Raw genomic sequence first — 5,985 nt, 5'->3', positions numbered from 1 at the left:
TGGACACCAAACCCTAGGCTGAATTGACCTAGTTTGGTTCAAACTGGTTGGACCAAACTCATGGTTTGATGGGGTCTGATCTCAGCCCCATGGGTCATGTTTTAAGTGGCTTAAATTCGGTTATGGACTAAGGGTTTAATGGCCCAATACATGATACAATTCGGCCCTCCCTTGTAAGACCTAATTTATGTTAAGTTAAAGCAAGAACAATCCAACTACTGTATGGGCTGAACTGCCTTTCGTTTAGCCCATATAACGAAATGATATTATTGGATGATATATGGGCCTTAATGGGCTGATTTTGTGTTAACTTAAATAATTAAGGGTTTTACAAGTAATCTAATTAATTGGATCAATTTATGGATGTAAATGTATGTGATGTGCTGAATGTGAATTGCACATGGTCCATAAGTACTTGGCCCATGTTTAATCATTAGTGGCTCTCTGCGAATACCATGGTTGAATGCACATCATTGCCATGGTGCCCTAAAGATCATTAGATGATCTCCCTTCTCAATGGGCCCCAGATCAGCTTCTTCTCTAAGAGGAACCCTAGCCCGTTTTGGGCCCATTTGAATATGACTTTATGAAATTCAATGGGAGCCACTTTGGTTTGACCTAAATCAGATCTAGGAACGTTTTGATTTGTTCTCTCCAATTAATATAAGTGCAAGTGATAGGGAAATTCACATGATGAATTCTCTAAAGGTCTTCTGTCATTAGCATGAAGGCGGGATGAATCGGCAATGAGGAGATGCACCACAAAATTGGGCTATCCATTTGCTGGTCCAATTGGCTGATTGCTCCATGAGATGATAGGGGCATCATAGACCGATGTGGGAGAGGCCTATCCTAAAATGGAAGACTCTCTCATGGTACCTTAGTGTCCACGATATGATGGGTCAACACTTACTAGACAGAAAGGTTTAACCTAAAATGACAATGAACCTTATCTGATAGAGGCCAAAGGAAAAACTCATTAAATGACAATGATCCTTTACAGAAAGTGGTGGGGTTTTGCAGTTGAAATAGTTGGCTCCATGCCCTATGTGATTTTCTACATTTCTAGAGACATAACCACGTCTCTGTCACTGAGATAGGAGGGGAATCTCAAAGATGAATAAATGGAAATGGAACATAGACAAAAGACCTTTCTATGTAGTCAACATGAATCAATTTTAGGTCATGGAGTAATTTGTGTTGCCTTTTATCAGAAATTGCAAATGGGCAATTCACCAAGTTATTGGATGATAAAAAGCTTAAGGGACCAAATTATGCTGATTGGTTTCGTAACTTATGCTGCAACTGATGTCCGAGAAATTAGATAAGGTTGCCAAAAATCTTGCATCAGAACGTCCGGGTGATAGGGCTTCCAAGGCCTGTAAGAAAGAGTATCAGGAATGAGAGGAGAAGAGCTCTCTTGCCCGGTGTTACATCATAGCATCTTTAGATAATCAGATACAGAGACAATTCGATAAGATCGAAGTATCCAAGGATATCATGGATAGTCTAAAGACAATGTATGAGGAGTAGAATCGTTCTGCTCGTCAGAAGGTCCTCAAACTATTGATGACCACACAGATGACTGAGAGTCAATACGTCCATGACCATTATTTAAAAATGATGGGTTATATCAATGAATTGGAGGCTCTTGGTTCTCAACTAGACGAGGACACTAAAATTGATGCTATCTTAAACTCCCTGCCTCCCTCCTTCAATCAGTTTGTCATGAATTACAACATGAACAAGCTAAAAGTTAGCCTTCAGAAATTCAGCAATATGTTGTAGAGATCCGAAGAAATGATAAAAAAGGATAAGCCGATAGTCATGCTTGTTGGAGGTGGCAAGTTAGGCAACAAAAAGAGGAAGGCTAAGAAGAAACCTTAGAAGAAAGCAAGCAAGCCTAAAAAGTATAAGATGGACAAGGTATTGGATGCATGCCACTTCTACAAGCAGACTGGACACTAGAAGAGAAACTGTCCTCAGTATCTGGAGACCAAAAACAACGAATGTAATTTTGAATCTTTTGTCATAGAGACCAATATGTTGGTCACTTCAGCATCCTATTGTATTGAATCCAAGGCTTCTATTCATGCATGTAACACATTGTAGGGGTTCAAAGAAGCAAAAGGCTGAGTGATGACAGAGTGATACTTGGGGACTTTTGCAACTATTGCAGTTACAACTATAGGAACTGTAGAATTAGTTTTCAGAGAATGCATTGTCAAACTTAAAGATTGTCTTTATATACCTATTTTGAGAAGAAATTTAATTTCTGTTTCAAAATTGTACAAGGATGGTTATTTTATTTTGTTTAGTAGTACGATTACTATTAAACTAAATAACAAGTTCCTTACTTACAAAGAACTTGAGAATGGTCTCTATGTCCTTCGTTCTTCTCTGGAAACAAATATAACCGAAACTTCATTGGAAATTATTCCTAAGAAAAGATCGCGTGATACAATTAATCTCACGTGCCTATGGCATTACTGACTTGGCCACATTAATATAGATCGTATCACAAGATTGGTAAATGATGGTTCTTTGGATTTTTTAACTATAGAAGATCTTCCAACTTGTGAACCTTGCCTTCAGGGCAAGATGACAAAATGACTATTTGCGGGAAAGCCTGAAAGTTCTATGGGCACACTTGACCTGATACATACTGATGTATGTGGTCCCATGAATGTTAGGACACGTAACCGGTACATTTATTTCATAACTTTTATCGATGATTACTCTCGATATGGTTACGTATACCTAATGAGACATGTCTAAATCCTTTGAGAAGTTCAAATAATTCAGACAAGAGGTCGAGAAACAGTTATGGAGATAAATCAAGGCCCTTCAATTAGATCGAGGAGGCAAATATATCTCCGACGAATTCGGGGACTATTTAAAAGACTATGGGATTGTATCACAGTTGTCTCCTCCTGCTACACCATAATTAAACGGTGTGTCAGAGAGGAGAAACCAGACTTTATTAGATATGGTCTGGTCACTTATCGTCCATTCAGAACTACCTATATCCTTTTCGGGATACACATTGGAGATTGCGATATACGTGTTGAACCGAGTTCCAACCAAATCCATTCCTAAGACTCCCTAAGAGCTTTGAATCGATAATAAACCAAGTGTAAAACACTTGAAGATTTGGGGTTGTCTAGCACATGTTAAAAGAACAAGTGTTGACAAATTGGAATCCAAGACCAGTCGTTGCCTACTTCTAGGCTACCCCAAAAGCTCTATAGTGTACTTATTCTATGACCGAAGAGAGCAAAAGGTGTTTTGCAGTCAAAATGCCTACTTCTTGGAAGAAGATTACATCCTGGACAATCGTCATCAAGAAATTGTTCTTTATGAGGAGAACTCAGGAGTAATGAGAGATGTCTCATAAGTTCTAGATAAAACCCAACTTTGAAGATCTCCCCGGGTTTCTAGGCCTCAAGTTTGTTATGGCTATGATCAAGAAAGTTACTTGATGAAAGCCATGATTAGTGAGGAAGATCCCATGACTTATATGAAAGTTATGTTGGACATAGATTGCTTGAAGTGGATAGATGCCATAAAAGCCAAGATTGGCTCAATGGAAACCAATAAGGTCTGGACTCTCATAGACCCACCCCTTGGGGTGAAAGCTATTAGTTGCAAATGGATCTACAAGAGGAAGAAGGGCCATGATAGAAAGGTTGAGACCTATAAAGCTCATCTTGTAGCAAAGGGGTATACTTAGAAAGAGGGAATCAGTTATGAGGAAACCTTTTCACTAGTGGCCATTCTTAAATCCATACAGATCCTGCTAGCTGTAGCGACACACTATGACTATGAAATTTGGAAAATGGATGTCAAAATTGTGTTCTTGAATGGAGATTTTACTGAAGATATCTATATGTAGTAGCCATAAGGTTTTATTACTGCAGGTCATGAACACATGGTGTATAAACTTAATTGATCCATATATGGACTTAATCAAGCTTCAAGAAGTTGGAACATCCAATTTGACTCTGCTATCAAACAGTTTGACTTTGAGCAAAATCCGGATGAGCCCTGTGTTTATAGGAAAGTAGTGGGATATAAAGTTATGTTCTTGGTTCTGTATGTAGACGACATTCTTCTCATTTGAAATGATGTAGGGATGTTGACTACGGTGAAGGTATGACTTTCACAGCAATTCTCCATGAAAGATCTTGGAGAAGCCTCCTATATCTTGAGACTTTGACTTTGTAGTGATAGATCGAAAAGGATAATAGGATTATCTCAATCTGTTTACATTGACAAGATTATCAATAGATATAGCATGGAGAGCTCCAAGAAAGAAAATGTTCCTTTCAGGCACGGAGTCACTCTCTCCAAGGGTATGTCTCCTAAGACTCTTGAGGAGATTGAGGGCATGAGAGAGGTTCCCTATGCCTTAGCCGTAGGGAGCATCATGTATGTCATGCTGCGCACTCGACCAGACATTGGTCAGGCCATAAGTGTGGTAAGTAGATACCAGTCTAACCCAGGACAGGAGCACTGGACAACTGTGAAGAAGATATTGAAATACCTTCGAAGGACAAAAGAGTTTTGTCTGGTATTCGATGGTAGTTCACTACAGATCCTAGGGTATACCGATGCCGATTTCCAGTTAGACCCATTGACAAACCCACTGATATAGAAAGTGTTTGAGAAACTGTTTGTGGAAGTGGAAGTTGTTTGTATGCCCTTAACTCTAATCAGATTGATGTACATTGAACATTTACTGTAAATGAATAAAAGTACATAATTGGTTCATGTTATATTGGTATGTTTCTATGCAATTACCCTTAAATTGGGCACTTATGAGACTCATGTTAGTTTAGAATGTTCTTAGCCGTTGGATAGACTTGGGGAGCTTTATCCTACCAAGGTTGACATTAATGTGCTGCCAAGTCGGTTGGGGTAGCTTGTCTCAGTTGTCAGGGTTAAACCTGAAGCACATGTAGTGTGTGTTTGTTTGAAACACTGAAACCAGACCATTTTCCAGTTATGCCCTAGACCTTGGAGACTGGTGGGCAAAACTGGAAAGTTACACCTAACCCCTAGACTCGATTATGGTACTATACTTAGTGTCGGGTTAGGTTGTCTTTGATATGTCAATCAATGAGATCCTTTGGGGGTCAAAACCTGGGTATGTTGGGGCAATTTGAGAATTCACTTGAGTGGGTGATTATAGTGACATGATTAACCCCTTTGTTGGACAAAGTGAATGATCGGGGACTGCACTTTCTTTGGTGGAAACCAAAACTGCTAGCAGTCAATTTCAACCGTGTTTGAGTTTTGTTATATATATATATATTATGTTTTATGAAAAAGGTTTGCAAAAAGGTTTTAATTCCCGGGATCCATCTGAGCAGAGAGTGCAACACTATACCTTGCTGCTGAGGGAGAGGTCCTCTCTTATCGGTCAGTGTTTGATCGTTATGTGCTGAAAGGTTAAGTGTAAGACCATTTAGACTTTTATACCTGATGGGCTATATCTCACTTAAATCCATTGTCCTTGGGCCTTCATAGGATGGCTAGACTTAATGACCATTTAGTGTAAATGTTGTGTTCATTAAGAGCCCATAATGATGGACATAGGGGTTCACTGTGTCAATAGTGAATTTGGCCAGGCTTTGTTACAAAAGTTGGGTTGAACCCATGTGGACTTTTGTAAGGTCAATGTTAGGGTCCCATGCCATACAAAAGAGCCAAATTAGCCAACAATCAATAAGGGACGTGAGCTACTTACTTAATGGGCCTAGGGCCCAAGGTTAATTAGATTAATCAAGGGTGTCACATGACAGAGGATAACTCTTATCCCCTTAAAGAGTCCAAATCCAAATAAAGATTTGGATTAGGAAGCTCCTAATCAGATTAGGAGATCAGATATTTAAGGGTTATAAATAGGGGAGGGCGAACTCCTCCAGATTACTCAGCTCTCAACTCTCTCTCCTTCTTGCTCTTGCCGCCCTAACCCTAATT

The sequence above is a fragment of the Nelumbo lutea genome, chromosome 6 (genome assembly GCF_056320005.1).
Source record: "Nelumbo lutea isolate HS-2025 chromosome 6, American lotus-T2T, whole genome shotgun sequence".
Classification (NCBI taxonomy): Eukaryota; Viridiplantae; Streptophyta; class Magnoliopsida; order Proteales; family Nelumbonaceae; genus Nelumbo; species Nelumbo lutea.
This window is presented reverse-complemented; position numbering follows the sequence as displayed.